This window comes from Oncorhynchus keta, chromosome 9 (genome assembly GCF_023373465.1).
Source record: "Oncorhynchus keta strain PuntledgeMale-10-30-2019 chromosome 9, Oket_V2, whole genome shotgun sequence".
Classification (NCBI taxonomy): Eukaryota; Metazoa; Chordata; class Actinopteri; order Salmoniformes; family Salmonidae; genus Oncorhynchus; species Oncorhynchus keta.
The window spans coordinates 5623791-5642314 of NC_068429.1; the positions used below are offsets into that span (position 1 = coordinate 5623791).

At 44.7% G+C, this 18524-nt stretch overlaps 1 long non-coding RNA gene across 2 annotated transcripts; it reads right to left on the reverse strand.

The window, feature by feature from the left end:
* Nucleotides 1-11003: 11003 nt before the first annotated feature.
* On the reverse strand, nt 11004-16301 carry LOC127931891 (uncharacterized). 2 transcript variants are annotated; one of them, XR_008143372.1, is made up of 5 exons: nt 16210-16301; nt 11968-12115; nt 11602-11821; nt 11491-11564; nt 11004-11305 (listed from the first exon to the last, which is right to left on the reverse strand). It is a non-coding gene; the product is annotated as an uncharacterized LOC127931891 (long non-coding RNA). The 2 variants fall into 2 exon arrangements; XR_008143371.1 differs by lacking the exon at nt 11491-11564.
* Nucleotides 16302-18524: the final 2223 nt, after the last annotated feature.

Consider the following 18524-nt stretch of genomic DNA (forward strand, 5'->3'; position numbering starts at 1 on the left):
CTATGTATATGGTATTCCTTGAAGAGGTGGGGTTTCAGGTGTCTCCGGAAGGTGGTGATTGCCGCTCCGCTGTCCATCACTCATTCATAAATGTTCAGGGAGTTTGTTCCACCACTTGGGGGTAGAGCAGCGAAAGTTTTGACTGGGCTGAGCGGGAACTGTACTTCCTCAGTGGTAGGGAGGCGAGCAGGCCAGAGGTGGATGAACGCAGTGCCCTTGTTTGGGTGTAGGGCCTGATGCCTGGAGGTACTGAGGTGCCGTTTTGGTCTTTTTTTGCGGATCTATTACTTCAACTGGAAGCCAGTGGAGAGCGGAGGAGCGGGGTGACGTGAGAGAACAGGGAAGGTTGAACATTACATTTCACTACATTTCATGGATGAGTTGTACGGGGTTTAATGGCACAGGCATTTCTTCTTAGCCAGCTAGCATAGTTGCAGTAATCAAAGATGACAAGTGCCTGGATTATCGACCTGCGCGCTTCCTGTGTGAGCCAGGGTCACTGCTATCTGCCCATGTTGTAGCCAGCATGAACCTACAGGAACGGGACACCGCCTTGATGTTTAGTTGAGAACGTAGGGTGTTGTCCAGGATCACGCCAAGGTTCTTAGCGCTCTGGGAGGAGGACACAATGGAGTTGTCAACCGTGATGTTAGATCAGATGGAACGGGCAGTCCTTCCCGGGAGGAAGAGGAGCTCCGTCTTGCTGAGGTTCAGCTTGAGGTGGTGACAGTCATCCAGCTGACATGTCTGCCAGACATGCAGAATGCGAACTTCGCCACCTGGTCATCAGAAGGGGGAAAGGAGTATTACATTTTCATTTCATTTCAATGATAGGAGTACCATGTGAGGTTATGATTTGTGACTTGATGTATAGCGAGAATAAGAGAGGGCCTAGAACAGAGCCCTGGGGGACAAAGTGGTGAGTGCGCGTGGTGAGGAGACAGATTCTCGCCTTACGCCACCTGGTAACGTAAACAACCTGTCAGGTAGGAGCGCAAATAGCGTGCACTGCAGAAACTATTACACTCGGAGAGGGTGGATTAGTGTAGTGTCTGATGGTTCACAGTATCGACTTCAGCCGATAGGTCTTTTAAGGATGAGAGCAGAGGAAGATTCTAGCTTTAGCAGTGCGGAGCGCCTCCGTGATACAGAGAAGAGCAGTCTCAGTTGAATGACTAGTCTTGAAACCTGACTGATTTGGATCAAGAAGGTCATTCTGAGAGAGATAGTCCACTGGTCATTCCACGCTCCTTTTGGAGAGAAAAGAGAGAGGGATACTGGTCTGTAGTTGTCAACTATGGAGGGTCTATCCCTAGGTTTTTCCTCAGAAGACCATGCAACTCTCGCTCTCTTGAAGACGGGAGGGACGCGCCAGCGGTCTGGGATGAGTCCCATGAGCGAGGTGAGGTAACGGGAGTTCCAGGTCTCCGGTAGCCTCTGGAGAAGAGAGGAGGGGATAGGGTCAACAAGGCAGGTTGTCGGGCAGCCTATGCCTCCTCCAGTCCCTCGAGATTTCATCTGGAAAACATGGAGAAAGACAACAGAGCATAGGGTAGGGCAGTGTGAGCAGAACCAGCGGTGTCGTTTGACTTAGCAAACGAGGATTCTGGATGGGGTGGTCGACCTTCTTTTCAAAATGGTTGATGTCTAAGTCATCTGCAGAGAGGGAGGGAGGGGGGGAGGATTCAGGAGGGAGGAGAAGCCCTGGCAAAGAACATCCTAGGGTTAGAGGCAGATTCCTGGAATTTAGAATGGTAGAAAGCTGGCTTTTCCTGAGGACAGAGGAGGAAAGTGCTGGAGGGAGTTTAACCAGGTCCGCAGGGAGGCTACCTTTGACTCATTTCCTCTCTGCTGCCCTTTCCCTGTTCTGTGAGCTCACCCTCTCACCTTCCCCGGACTCACAGGGCAGGACCGAGCCGGCCTGGAGGATCATCTTTACTAGATGCTGTCTTCCAGTAACCTCATTGAGGAGGGTTCCAAGTCAGAATCACTAGATCCTTTGGAGAAAGTTTGAGCAGAGGGAAGAGATGATAGGATGGAAGAGGAGGATGGTAGCGGGGGAGAGAACCTTCGCTTGGGACCCCGCTATACTCCTCTTCCATCCTAGGGGCAGTCTGGGAAGTGTTGGATGAGAGCTGAGGTAAAAGGATACAAGGTAGTGGTTCTGACTTGGAGGGGAGTCCTGCAATCCCTTTCTGGAAGAACAGCCCCTCTAGTAAAGATGAGGTCAAGCGTATTGCCTGCCTTGCCCCGTGGCTCAACGGGGACTCATTGCGAGGGTGAGGTCAAGAACAGGGCTCCGGAGTGGAAAGAAATGGCAGAGAAAATGAGTCAAAGGTAGACGGGGCATCCTTTCACTCCCCAGAACTGTGAGATTTTCCTCCGTCCTCTGCTGCTAAAGCCATTTTCAACTCTAAATCAAGCATCTGATGAACCTCTAGGAACCTGGAGCCACCTAAATGATCACTCCTGGATGTTAAGCTTGAAAGGGCTGGTCCCTCTGTGACAGATGACTTCAAAGGAGGCAACCAGATTGAAAAGAAAAGACCACTTGGGAGAGATGAGGATCCTCGTGCTAACAAACCCCGCTGACCAGAAGCTCTCGGGGTGTGCGAGAACACGTGGGCGGACGAGGAGAGAGCAGTAGGAGTAGCAGTGTTATCTGTGATGAAATCTGATCCATGACCATTTCCGTCAGTGCCAACTCATCCCTGAAGTCAAGGGACTGGAGGGCACCCATTCTGAAAAACTCTGCCTTGTTCCCTCCGATGTCAGTTCCAACTACAGACCAGTATCCCACGTGGGTTCTTTTCTCCAAAACTCAGAACGTGGTCCGGCCACCAGCTGTCCGCTATGGTCTGTGCAGATGACCTTCTTGGATCCAAATAGTCAGGTTTCAAAACTAGTCATGCAACTGAATGACTGCTCTCTCTCTGTTCACGGAAAGCTCCGCACCGCTAAAGAATCTTATTGACTAAAATGATTAAAATGATACTAGACCTAAAGTCGGCTGCCTGGCACTAGCTGAACCATCAGATCCTCCACTAATCAAGTCGTTCCGTTGAGTGTAATAGTTTCTACAGTGGTACTATTCGGGGGCTAGCTGGCTAGCTAGCACGCTGTTGTTTACGTTAGGTGGCGTTAAAAGCGACAATCTGTCTCTCACCACGCGCTCTAGACTACACAATTATCTTTGAAACAAAGAGGCCCTATGTAGCTAGCTATGTCACTTGGCTCTGTCAAACAAATCAAATGGTACTGTAATTGAAATGAAATGAAAATGTGATACTACCTCCTTTTGAATTCTGATGACCAGGTGGGTGACGTTGGCTGCTGTCTGGCAGCTGTTGGCTAGCTACGGATCTCCACCTTAAGCTGAACCTCGGCAAGATAGCTGCTCTTCCTCAGTGAATTAAGATAATCACTCCCATGATCTACACATCACGGTAAACTACCATTGTATCTTGGAAACAAAGCAGCTATGAACCTAGCTAACACTAGACTAATCACCCTTCAGTTGAGTGAATAGCACTACAGTGATGCTAATCTGTGGTTCGTTAGCTAGCGTTGCTAGCTCCTGGGCGAATAACATCGCGGTGGCCCGTTCCTGTAGCAGGAAGGCTACGCAGGTCCTAATCCAGGCAATTATGCATCTATCTCTGATACAAGGACGGCTATGTAGCTAGCTAAGAAGAATTGCTATTAGCCAAACTCATCCAGAACGTACTATAATGAAATGTAATGGTTATACAACCTGCAGAGCGAAGTGCTCTCATGCGTCACCTCGCTCCTCCGGAACCTCTCCACTGGCATACCAGTAATTTCTCATCTCATAAGACCACTGGTGCCCTATACCATCTACTGCATCTTGATGTAATGTATCACTAGCCACTTTAAACAATGACACTTAATAAGTGTTTACATACCCTACATTTCCATCTCATATGTATATACTGTACCCTATACCATCTACCATCTTGATGTAATGTATCACTAGCCACTTTAAACAAACACTTTATATCATGTTTATATACCCTACATTACTCATCTCATATGTATATACTGGACAGCGGAGCCATCTACCATCTTGCCTATGACACTCTGTACCATCACTCATTCATAAATGTTCATGTACATATTCTTCATCACTTTACACCCCCGTGTATAAAGATTTAGATGAAATTGTTAGGCTAGATTACTCGTGACTATTACTGCTGGATGTCATAACTAGAAGCACAAGCATTTGTACACTCGCATTAAGATCTGCTAACCATGTGTAAATGTAAATGTAAAAATTTGATTCGAGAGCCAACTAGGGTCACCCAGCCACATAATAATACACACAGGCACAAACAACCTGAGAGCACAGCAGGAAAGGGTGGCCACTCAAGGGAGTGATTGAAAACGCTTCTTCTACTTTCCCCTGCTACCACGAAAAGCCTTCCACCCTGCTACCATACAGCGGGCAACGTGTCTGTGCCTCAAAATCAAGTGTTTTCCTGGGCCACCACTCCACCCTGGACTTGAACAACTTTTATGACCAGGTCCACTTACACTAGCCCAAGCCAATGGCATGTCCAAGATGGTCATTAGGGTCTACTCACACTTACTGACCTGAGGCCAAACCACACAGCCAACAACATTGGACACTTTATGGAACACAAAGCCTTCACTATATCATCCTGGAATATCCAAGGCCTGAGGTCATCTGCCTTTGGCCAAAAGAGCAGGAATCTGGACAAGAAACATGGTATAGAGGAGACTGACCCACTGGTTGCCCTCTAGGAGAGCTGGTAGTCCCATCCACCAAACTACCAAGTGTGAAACAGGGAAGAGACTCAGGGGTATTCTAATTTGGTATAGAGCAGATATAACTCACTCCATTAAATTAATCAGAACAGGAACATTTTACATTTGGCTAGAAATTCAAAAGGAAATGATCTTAACAGAGAAAAATGTCCTCCTGTGTGCTACTTATATCCCCCCACTAGAAGCCCCATATTCTAATGAAGACAGCTTCTCCATCCTGGAGGGGGAAATCAATCATTTCCAGGCCCAGGGACATGTACTAGTCTGTGGCGACCTAAATGCCAGAACCGGACAAGAACCAGACACCCTCAGCACACAGGGGGACAAACACCTGAATGGAGGCGACAGCATTCCCTCCCCCATATCCCCCCCCCAGGCACAACTATGACAACATAACCAACAAAAACGGGTCACAACTCCTGCAGCTCTGTCGCACGCTGGGTATGTACATAGTCAATGGTAGGTTTCAAGAGGGGACACCTATAGTAGGTACGCATATAGCTCATCTCTTGGTGGTAGTACTGTAGACTACTTTTATAAATGTTTTAATTTCATCTTTATTTATACAGGTTTTTCTCATTGAGATAACAACTCTTTTCCAAGAGAGACCTGGTCCAATAGCAGCCAAGAGAGACCTGGTCCAATAGCAGCCAAGAGAGACCTGGTCCAATAGCAGCCAAGAGAGACCTGGTCCAATAGCAGCCAAGAGAGACCTGGTCCAATAGCAGCAGGGGGAACAACGTGACCTTGTAAATCAGTGTACACCAGTGTTTAAGCCTACGCAAGGTCAATGACTACCAGCCAACTGTAGAGATCACAATGATGTGTTAGATGTTTCTGATTTGTAATGAACCTGAGGGCTTCATGATACACTGAATAAAGTGCTCTCAGGGTAGTGGCTGAGGTCTGCATATATATAACATCACTACAATCTAAAACCGACAGTAATGTACATCGTACCAGATCCTTCCCGGCCTCCAGAGAAAAACAAGCCTTATGCCGGTAATAAAAACTTGCTCTATAGTATGTCCAGCCAATGTAGCAATGACATCATTAGTAACATGCCTGACATTTGAAAATACCATTGCATTTTGTTTTACCCGAATTCAGAATCAGCTTTAAATCATACAGATTATGTTGTATGATGTTAAATGCTCTTTGGGCATTTTCAAAAGCTAAAGATCAACTACCACCACTTGAATAAAGAACAGTATCATCTGCATAAAAATGAACATCCGATGTTTCAACAAGATCCCCAATGTTGTTGATATACAAAATGAACAACAGTGGTCCTAAAATAGAACCTTGCGGGACACCTGAGCACACCACTATGGACTCAGATTTATAACCATCCACCATTACACATTGTGTACGATCTGATTGGTAATTCATAAACCAATCTAGAGCATGACCAGTAATTCCACAACATTTTAACCTTTGCACTAACACAGCATGGTCCTCTGTGTCAAATGCCTTTGACAAATTAATAAAGAAAGACACCACAATGTAACTTCTTATCAAGAGCACAGTGGATGTAATTTAAAACCTTCCATGTTGCTGAAACAGTGCTGTGGCCAGACCTAAAACCTGACTGCATTCCATCTAAGATGTTGTTTTCTTGGAAGTCGGCCTTTAGCTGCCTAAGGACTCCAGTACCTTTGACAGTACAGACAATTTTGATATGGGTCGATAGAATACCTGACCACTGTGACTGACCCAAAATTAAGGAAAGCTTTGACTATGTACAGACTCAGTGAGCATAGCCTTGCTATTGAGAAAGGCCGCCGTAGGCAGACATGGCTCTCAAGAGAATACAGGCTATGTGCTCACTGCCCACAAAATGAGGTAGAAACTGAGCTGCACTTCCTAACATCCTGCCCAATTATGTGTAATGTTTACTGTTCATTTTTATTTTTTATTTCACTTTATATATTCACTTTATATATTATCTATCTCACTTGCTTTGGCAGTGTTAACACATGTTTCCCATGCCAATAAAGCCCCTTGAATTGAATTGAATTGAATTGAGAGAGAGAGAGAGAGAGAGAGAGAGAGAGAGAGAGAGAGAGAGAGAGAGAGAGAGAGAGAGAGAGAGAGAGAGAGAGAGAGAGAGAGAGAGAGAGAGAGAGAGAGAGAGAGAGAGAGAGGAGAGAAAGAGAGAGAGCAGAGAGAGAGAGAGAGAGAGAGAGAGAGAGAGAGAGAGAGAGAGAGAGAGAGAGAGAGAGAGACTTTAAAGACTCTAGACACAGAGAGAGAGACAGAACCAACAAGAGCACAGAGACAACAGCAAGAGAGAGAGACAGAGAGAGGGAGAGAAAGAGAGAGAGCGAGAGAGAGAGAGAGAGAGAGAGAGAGAGAGAGAGAGAGAGGGAGAGAGAGAGAGAGAGAGAGAGAGAGAGAGAGAGAGAGGGAGAGAGGGAGAGAGAGGAAGAGAGAGGTAGAGAGAGAGGGAGAGAGAGGTAAAGGCACACCACAACAGCAAGCAGCTGACACTGATTGAGGAGTCCATAAACACAAACAACTTCTGGAAAAACTGGAAAAAAACAAAACAAATCTAAACAAGAGGAATTAACGATGCCATTCTACGCCATTAAAAAGCTCATTCAAATTGAAATTAAAATTTGGCTAAAACTAATTGAATATGTCAATTGCACTTTATGGCAGCGAGGTTTGGGGTCCACTTGCAAAACAAGATTTCATCAAATGGGACAAACACCCCATTGAAACCCTGCATGCAGAGTTCTGTAAGATTCTCATACATGTCCAGAGGAAAACTACAAACAATGCATGCAGGGCAGAATTAGGCCAATATCCACTAATAATAAAAACTCATAAAAGAGCAATTAAGTTTTGGAAACATCTAAAATACAGTGACCCCCTCTCATATCATTACCAAGCCCTGCAATGCCAAGAGCTGAGCAAAGAAAAGAGTCCCCTCATCCAGCTGGTCCTGGGGCTGAGTTCACAAACCTGTTCTACTAACACACTGAAGCCTCAGTCCCCTCATCCAGCTGGTCCTGAGTTCACTAACCTGTTCTACTAACACACTGAAGCCTCAGTCCCCTCATCCAGCTGGTCCTGGGGCAGAGTTCACTAACCTGTTCTACTAACACACTGAAGCCTCAGTCCCCTCATCCAGCTGGTCCTGAGTTCACAAACCTGTTCTACTAACACACTGAAGCCTCAGTCCCCTCATCCAGCTGGTCCTGAGTTCACAAACCTGTTCTACTAACACACTGAAGCCTCAGTCCCCTCATCCAGCTGGTCCTGAGTTCACAAACCTGTTCTACTAACACACTGAAGCCTCAGTCCCCTCATCCAGCTGGTCCTGAGTTCACAAACCTGTTCTACTGACACACTGAAGCCTCAGTCCCCTCATCCAGCTGGTCCTGGGGCTGAGTTCACTAACCTGTTCTACTAACACACTGAAGCCTCAGGACCCTCATCCAATCAATCAGAATAAAACTGGGGCTGAGTCAAAACAAAACTGTTCTACTAAAAAAGTACACACACAAAGAAAATGCCTGCAGTCCCCTCAATCCAGCTGGTCCACTGTGGCTAACAAACCTGTTCTGATCAAACACAGAAAAACCTGACAAAGCCTCAGTCCCAGCCTCATTGAGAAGACACAGGAAAACCTGGTCCTGTAGAGGAAAGGCTGTGTTCCACTGCACCACAGCTGAACCTGGCTCTAGAGGAAAGGCTAACCACTGCACAACAGCCTCCTGACCTGAACATCTGACAAAATCAAAAATATAAAACAACTAAAGACAAATTAAAACCCTTATTCAAGGTTTCAAAGACAAAACTAGGCTACCTGTCCTGTTGGGGGAAACACAAGCACAAACACAAATTGCAAAATGACAGTGCTATCTGGCAGACCAATCAAACTGACATGTACACTGTGGTTATTGTTCAATGTGTTGGTTATTTTGACACTATTGATGTTACTGTTGTCATTTTATATTTTAAGTTGTAAATATCCAAAATAAGCTTTGACAATATGTACAGACTCAGTGACTCAAGAATTGACAGAGAGAAGACACAGGAAAACCTGGCTCCCAGAGAGAGGAAAGGCTGTGCAACCACTGCACCACAGCAGAACCTGGCTCAGAGAGAGACAGAGAGAGAGAGAGACAGAGAGAGGAAAGGCAGAGCAGAGAGAGACATGGAGAGAGACATGGAGAGAGAGAGAGAGAGAGAGAGAGAGAGCACCCCTATAGATGCATGATGAATGCCCAGGATGCTGTGTCTCACATGAATGAGTCCTGCAGGCCGAGCACAGCCCGTCCACAGCGACAGATGCACAGCTCCACTCGGGGCAAGGCTCCAGCAAAAAACACTCTTCATTTATCAATAATTGGGCCTTTATTTCATTTGGCAGAGAGTGACGAAGGATGGAGTAGGTGTAGCTTCCTCTCCAGCAGGCTGACAGTAATTAGGGCCTTTCAATAGACAAAGGTACCTTGGGAAGCGTCAGGGAACTTTGGGGAATTTCTCAAGAGAAGAGGTGAGGGGAGATGAGGAGAGATGAGGGGTGGGAGGAGAGGTGAGGGGAGTGAGGAGAGATGAGGGGAGGGGAGTGGGGGAGGGGAGTGAGGAGAGGGGTGGAAGGAGAGGTGAGGGGAGGTGAGGAGAGAGAGTGAGGGAGATGGGGGTGGGAGGAGAGGTGAGGGGAGGAGGGAGGTGAGGGGAGTGAGGAGAGGAGAGAGAGGGGTGGGGGGGAGGGAGAGATGAGGGGTGGGAGGAGTGAGGGGAGAGATGAGGGGAGTGAGGAGGGGGGAGTGAGGAGAGGTGAGGGGAGTGAGGAGTGATGAGCGGTGAGAAGTGAGGGGACGTGAGGTGAGTGAGGAGAGGAGATGTGAGGGGAGTGAGGGGAGGACCTCTCTCTCTCTCTCTCTCTCTCTCTCTCTCTCTCTCTCTCTCTCTCTCTCTCTCTCTGGGGAGAGTTTCCATTTTTTATTTCCCTTTTTTATTTTTTTCTGAGAGACATCTAGTCGGTTCGAGGCCAAGGGTAGTGAGGAGATGGGATTGGGATGGCCCATATTGACTGGATTATCATGTCAATCCAGAGATTATCTCCCAATGAGATTTGAGTTTAAACTATTACTGTAAATAATGCTACTGCACAGGATTAACAATCTGAGAGCGGCAGCCGACCACTGAGTAAAGATTATATAATTACTAAAAGCAATTTATTACATAATGCTAACAGCAACAACAACAATAATAATGATCGTTTATGATAACAATAATAATGCAGTAAATGATGCTGGGCAAATTGTGCTTCTGATAAAGCCTGGATTCCAACCCGTGTGTCTGTAGTGACACCTCCAGCACTGAGATGTAGTGCCTTGGACTGCTGTGCCACTTGGGAGCGAGGCACTTAACCCCCCCCACAGCATCTGTTCTCAGGGAGCCTGTGTGGCAGTCCCCCTGCACCTCTGCAAAACCTGTACAGTGGGTATCATAAATCATCACCCCCTTGGATTTATTCACATTTAGTTGTCGAATTAAAATAGATTTCATTCTACAATTTTGCCAATTATCTAAAATAAAACAAAATAGTCTGTAATCTCAAAGTGGAAGAAACATTTTTTTTTTTTTTTTTTTTTTACATGAATGAAAAATAAAACACAGATATACCTTGAATTAGGTAAGTATTCACCCCCCCCCCTGGATCAGAACATGTTAGAATCACCTTTGGCAGCAGTTACAGCTGTGAGTCTTTCTGGGTAAGTCTCTAAATAAGAGATTTATGTGAAGGACATCATGCTGCTGGTTTAGCGAGTACCACTTCCTCCCAATTCAGCCCATATCTGGCGCGAACTCAGGACGTCTGCCTTGCTCGGGAGCCCTCCTGATCTGTCTAATCAGGCGGCGCCATGCGAGAAGCCAGCTATTTGCTTTGCTCACGTGGGGACACCTCAGGCCGAGGAGTAAAGTTCACACATTGGCACTCCTGGATGATGTAAATTATTACATTACTATACAGATTATTTGCCCATTATTCTTTCTTGAAGCTCTGTCAACCGAAGGGTTGCTGGTTTGAATGCCCGAATCAACAAGTTGAAAAGTCTGCCGATGTGCCCTTGAGCAAGGCACTTAACCCTAATTTGCTCCGGGGCGCTGTACTACTGTGACTGACCCTGTACAACAACACCTATCGTACTACTATGACTGACCCTGTAAAACAACACCTATCATACTACTATGACTGACCCTGTAAAACAACACCTATCATACTACTATGACTGACCCTGTACAACAACACCTATCATACTACTATGACTGACCCTGTACAACAACACCTATCATACTACTATGACTGACCCTGTAAAACAACACCTATCATACTACTATGACTGACCCTGTACAACAACACCTATCATACTACTATGACTGACCCTGTAAAACAACACCTATCATACTACTATGACTGACCCTGTAAAACAACACCTATCATACTACTATGACTGACCCTGTAAAACAACACCTATCATACTACTGTGACTGACCCTGTACAACAACACCTATCGTACTACTATGACTGACCCTGTACAACAACACCTATCATACTACTATGACTGACCCTGTAAAACAACACCTATCATACTACTGTGACTGACCCTGTACAACAACACCTATCATACTACTATGACTGACCCTGTACAACAACACCTATCATACTACTGTGACTGACCCTGTAAAACAACACCTATCATACTACTATGACTGACCCTGTAAAACAACACCTATCATACTACTATGGCTGACCCTGTAAAACAACACCTATCATACTACTGTGACTGACCCTGTAAAACAACACCTATCATACTACTATGACTGACCCTGTAAAACAACACCTATCATACTACTGACTGACCCTGTAAAACAACACCTATCATACTACTATGACTGACCCTGTAAAACAACACCTATCATACTACTATGGCTGACCCTGTAAAACAACACCTATCATACTACTGTGACTGACCCTGTAAAACAACACCTATCATACTACTATGACTGACCCTGTAAAACAACACCTATCATACTACTATGACTGACCCTGTAAAACAACACCTATCATACTACTGACTGACCCTGTAAAACAACACCTATCATACTACTATGACTGACCCTGTACAACAACACCTATCATACTACTATGACTGACCCTGTAAAACAACACCTATCATACTACTATGACTGACCCTGTAAAACAACACCTATCATACTACTGTGACTGACCCTGTAAAACAACACCTATCATACTACTATGACTGACCCTGTAAAACAACACCTATCATACTACTATGACTGACCCTGTAAAACAACACCTATCATACTACTGACTGACCCTGTAAAACAACACCTATCATACTACTATGACAGACCCTGTAAAACAACACCTATCATACTACTATGACTGACCCTGTAAAACAACACCTATCATACTACTATGACTGACCCTGTAAAACAACACCTATCATACTACTGACTGACCCTGTAAAACAACACCTATCATACTACTGACTGACCCTGTAAAACAACACCTATCATACTACTATGACTGACCCTGTAAAACAACACCTATCATACTACTATGACAGACCCTGTACAACAACACCTATCATACTACTATGACTGACCCTGTAAAACAACACCTATCATACTACTATGACTGACCCTGTAAAACAGCACCTATCATACTACTATGACTGACCCTGTAAAACAACACCTATCATACTACTATGACTGACCCTGTAAAACAACACCTATCATACTACTATGACTGACCCTGTACAACAACACCTATCATACTACTGTGACTGACCCTGTACAACAACACCTATCGTACTACTATGACTGACCCTGTAAAACAACACCTATCATACTACTGTGACTGACCCTGTACAACAACACCTATCATACTACTATGACTGACCCTGTACAACAACACCTATCATACTACTATGACTGACCCTGTACAACAACATCTATCATACTACTATGACTGACCCTGTACAACAACACCTATCACACTACTATGACTGACCCTGTACAACAACACCTATCGTACTACTATGACTGACCCTGTAAAACAACACCTATCACACTACTATGACTGACCCTGTACAACAACACCTATCGTACTACTATGACTGACCCTGTACAACAACACCTATCGTACTACTATGACTGACCCTGTACAACAACACCTATCATACTACTATGACTGGAGAATGGCGCCAGAGGGGGTGGCTGCCATTTTACGTGCTCCTTTACAAACTGTGGTATTCTGTTATTTTTTTCACGTTGTTTGTAGCTTAATGTCCTTCCCCCGATCTGTGCCTCGACACAATCCTGTCTCAGAGTTCTTCGGACAATTCCTTCGACCTCATGGCTTGGTTTTTGCTCTGACGTGCACTGTCGACTGTGGGACCTTATATAGACAGGTGTGTGCCTTTCCAAATCATGTCCAATCAATTGAATTTACCACAGGTGGACTCCAATCAAGTTGTAGAAACATCTCAAGGATGATCAATGGGAACAGGATGCACCTGAGCTCAATTTAGAGTCTCATAGCAAAGGGTCTGAATACTTATGCAAATGAGGTTATAAATGTTCTAGAATTTCTAACTACCTGTTTTTACTTTGTCGTTATGGGGTATTGTAATGTATTATGGGGTATTGTTTGTAGATTGATAAATCTCTGGGACCCTCAGTATCTCTGGGACCCTCAGTATCTCTGGGACCCTCAGTTTCTCTGGGACCCTCAGTATCTCAGGGACCTTCAGTATCTCTGGGACCCTCAGTATCTCTGGGACCCTCAGTATCTCTGGGACCCTCAGTATCTCTGGGACCTTCAGTATCTCTGGGACCCTCAGTATCTCTGGGACCCTCAGTATCTCTGGGACCCTCAGTATCTCTGGGACCCTCAGTATCTCTGGGACCCTCGGTATCTCTGGGACCCTCAGTATCTCTGGGACCCTCAGTATCTCTGGGACCCTCAGTATCTCTGGGACCCTCAGTATCTCTGGGACCCTCAGTATCTCTGGGACCCTCAGTATCTCTGGGACCCTCAGTATCTCTGGGACCCTCAGTATCTCTGGGACCCTCGGTATCTCTGGGACCCTCAGTATCTCTGGGACCCTCAGTATCTCTGGGACCCTCAGTATCTCTGGGACCCTCAGTATCTCTGGGACCCTATCGTACTACTATGACTGACCCTGTAAAACAACACCTATCATACTACTATGACTGACCCTGTACAACAACACCTATCGTACTACTATGACTGACCCTGTAAAACAACACCTATCATACTACTGTGACTGACCCTGTACAACAACACCTATCATACTACTATGACTGACCCTGTAAAACAACACCTATCATACTACTATGACTGACCCTGTAAAACAACACCTATCATACTACTATGACTGACCCTGTAAACAACACCTATCATACTACTATGACTGACCCTGTACAACAACACCTATCATACTACTATGACTGACCCTGTAAAACAACACCTATCATACTACTATGACTGACCCTGTACAACAACACCTATCATACTACTATGACTGACCCTGTAAAACAACACCTATCATACTACTATGACTGACCCTGTAAAACAACACCTATCATACTACTATGACTGACCCTGTAAAACAACACCTATCATACTACTATGACTGACCCTGTACAACAACACCTATCATACTACTATGACTGACCCTGTAAAACAACACCTATCATACTACTGACTGACCCTGTAAAACAACACATATCATACTACTATGGCTGACCCTGTACAACAACACCTATCATACTACTATGGCTGACCCTGTAAAACAACACCTATCATACTACTATGACTGACCCTGTAAAACAACACCTATCGTACTACTGTGACTGACCCTGTACAACAACACCTATCATACTACTATGACTGACCCTGTAAAACAACACCTATCATACTACTATGACTGACCCTGTACAACAACACCTATCATACTACTATGACTGACCCTGTAAAACAACACCTATCATACTACTATGACTGACCCTGTAAAACAACACCTATCATACTACTATGACTGACCCTGTAAAACAACACCTATCATACTACTATGACTGACCCTGTAAAACAACACCTATCATACTACTATGACTGACCCTGTACAACAACACCTATCATACTACTGTGACTGACCCTGTACAACAACACCTATCATACTACTATGACTGACCCTGTAAAACAACACCTATCATACTACTATGACTGACCCTGTACAACAACACCTATCGTACTACTATGACTGACCCTGTAAAACAACACCTATCATACTACTGTGACTGACCCTGTACAACAACACCTATCATACTACTATGACTGACCCTGTACAACAACACCTATCATACTACTATGACTGACCCTGTACAACAACACCTATCATACTACTATGACTGACCCTGTAAAACAACAACACCTATGACCCTACAACAACACCTACTACTACTATGACTGACCCTGTAAAACAACACCTATCATACTACTATGACTGACCCTGTACAACAACACCTATCATACTACTATGACTGACCCTGTACAACAACACCTATCATACTACCATGGCTGACCCTGTACAACAACACCTATCATACTACTATGACTGACCCTGTAAACAACACCTATCATACTACTATGACTGACCCTGTACAACAACACCTATCATACTACCATCACCCTGTACAACAACACCTATCTACTACTATGACTGACCCTGTAAAACAACACCTATCATACTACTATGACTGACCCTGTACAACAACACCTATCATACTACTATGACTGACCCTGTACAACAACACCTATCATACTACTATGACTGACCCTGTAAAACAACACCTATCATACTACTATGACTGACCCTGTACAACAACACCTATCATACTACTATGACTGACCCTGTAAAACAACACCTATCATACTACTATGGCTGACCCTGTAAAACAACACCTATCATACTACTATGACTGACCCTGTAAAACAACACCTATCATACTACTATGACTGACCCTGTACAACAACACCTATCATACTACTATGACTGACCCTGTAAAACAACACCTATCATACTACTATGACTGACCCTGTAAAACAACCTACATACTACTATGGCTGACCCTGTACAACAACACCTATCGTACTGACTGACCCTGTAAAACAACACCTATCACACTACTATGACTGACCCTGTAAAACAACACCTATCGTACTACTATGTCTGACCCTGTAAAACAACACCTATCATACTACTATGACTGACCCTGTACAACAACACCTATCGTACTACTATGACTGACCCTGTAAAACAACACCTATCGTACTACTATGACTGACCCTGTACAACAACACCTATCGTACTACTATGACTGACCCTGTACAACAACACCTATCGTACTACTATGACTGACCCTGTACAACAACACCTATCATACTACTATGACTGGAGAATGGCGCCAGAGGGGGTGGCTGCCATTTTACGTGCTCCTTTACAAACTGTGGTATTCTGTTATTTTTTTCACGTTGTTTGTAGCTTAATGTCCTTCCCCCGATCTGTGCCTCGACACAATCCTGTCTCAGAGTTCTTCGGACAATTCCTTCGACCTCATGGCTTGGTTTTTGCTCTGACGTGCACTGTCGACTGTGGGACCTTATATAGACAGGTGTGTGCCTTTCCAAATCATGTCCAATCAATTGAATTTACCACAGGTGGACTCCAATCAAGTTGTAGAAACATCTCAAGGATGATCAATGGAAACAGGATGCACCTGAGCTCAATTTAGAGTCTCATAGCAAAGGGTCTGAATACTTACGCAAATGAGGTTATAAATGTTCTAGAATTTCTAACTACCTGTTTTTACTTTGTCGTTATGGGGTATTGTGATGTATTATGGGGTATTGTTTGTAGATTGATAAATCTCTGGGACCCTCAGTATCTCTGGGACCCTCAGTATCTCTGGGACCCTCAGTATCTCTGGGACCCTCAGTTTCTCTGGGACCCTCAGTATCTCAGGGACCTTCAGTATCTCTGGGACCCTCAGTATCTCTGGGACCCTCAGTATCTCTGGGACCCTCAGTATCTCTGGGACCCTCAGTATCTCTGGGACCCTCAGTATCTCTGGGACCCTCAGTATCTCTGGGACCCTCGGTATCTCTGGGACCCTCAGTATCTCTGGGACCCTCAGTATCTCTGGGACCTTCAGGATGACAAATCCGAGCAAGATTACTGAATGTAAGTACATTATTTACCTTCAGCGGTGAATGAATCGAGCCAGTTTACCCGTGATATAATGTGTCACAACATTAGTTAGCAACAAACAACCGTCCCGGGTTTAGGGACACCGATCCTGTATAAATTCAATAGTGTCTTTATGGACACTATAGTCTAGTTTTAATCCGACGTCTGTAATTTGAGCTTGGTAGGCTCAATAAATACTCGTAAAAATAATGAAAGTATTAGATCATAAAAAAGAGCATGATATTTCAATCAGAGTCCCTTTGTGATCTAACCTCCCTCTCCACACCTTCACGCAAAAAGCACTGTGGATTTATTTTCCCTGGTTGGCACAGACACGCTCAGGAAAGTGTTATCACAATTTAAGCCTTCTGCCTGCTTTCTTGATCCTATCCCCGCCAACCTTCTTCAAAATGGTTTTTAATTCCATATCTGAAGAAGTGCAAGCTATTGTTAATCCCTCCCTGGTAGAGGCACTTTCCCCACTGTACTAGAAGATGCGGTGGTGAAACCCCTTCTGAAGAAAATGTATGTTGATTTCTTCACCTCTTAGCAATTTTTCGGCCAATCTCCAACCTTCCATTGTTAGGCAAAATTCTTAGGTTCAAATTCTGGGTTCAAACAGCCACTGTAAATGATTAAAAAATAATAATAATACAATCTGTTTTTTTGTGCGATTTTGTGATTTATAGGATTTTCCTTTCTCATTTTGTCTGTCATAGTTCAAGTTTACCTATGATGGAAATTACAGGCCTCTCTTTACAAACTTGTTCTGTACTGTGAAAATAATCTGAATATGTGCTTCATATTATCACATAGATAGGAGGCCTATATATTCTCATATTTGTGTGTTCTGCTGCAGCCTACATTGATTTATTTTATATAACGTTATACTCTGATATTGTGATAGTTGGTCTACTGCCACACACACATACTCAAACTGATAAGATAAGAGTTGAATTCCCTTCACCACTGTTGACGGGGAGTCTTCCATCTTCCAGAGGTTCCCTCCTTCCCTGTCTTCTATCTTCCAGAGGTTCAATCCTTCCCCCTCTTCCATCTTCCATCTTCCAGAGGTTCCCTCCTTCCCCCTCTTCCATCTTCCATCTTCCAGAGGTTCCCTCCTTCCCTGTCTTCTATCTTCCAGAGGTTCCCTCCTTCCCCCTCTTCCATCTTCCAGAGGTTCCCTCCTTCCCCCTCTTCCATCTTCCAGAGGTTCCCTCCTTCCCTGTCTTCCATCTTCCAGAGGTTCCCTCCTTCCCTGTCTTCCATCTTCCAGAGGTTCCCTCCTTCCCTGTCTTCTATCTTCCAGAGGTTCCCTCCTTCCCTGTCTTCTATCTTCCAGAGGTTCCCTCCTTCCCTGTCTTCTATCTTCCAGAGGTTCCCTCCTTCCCT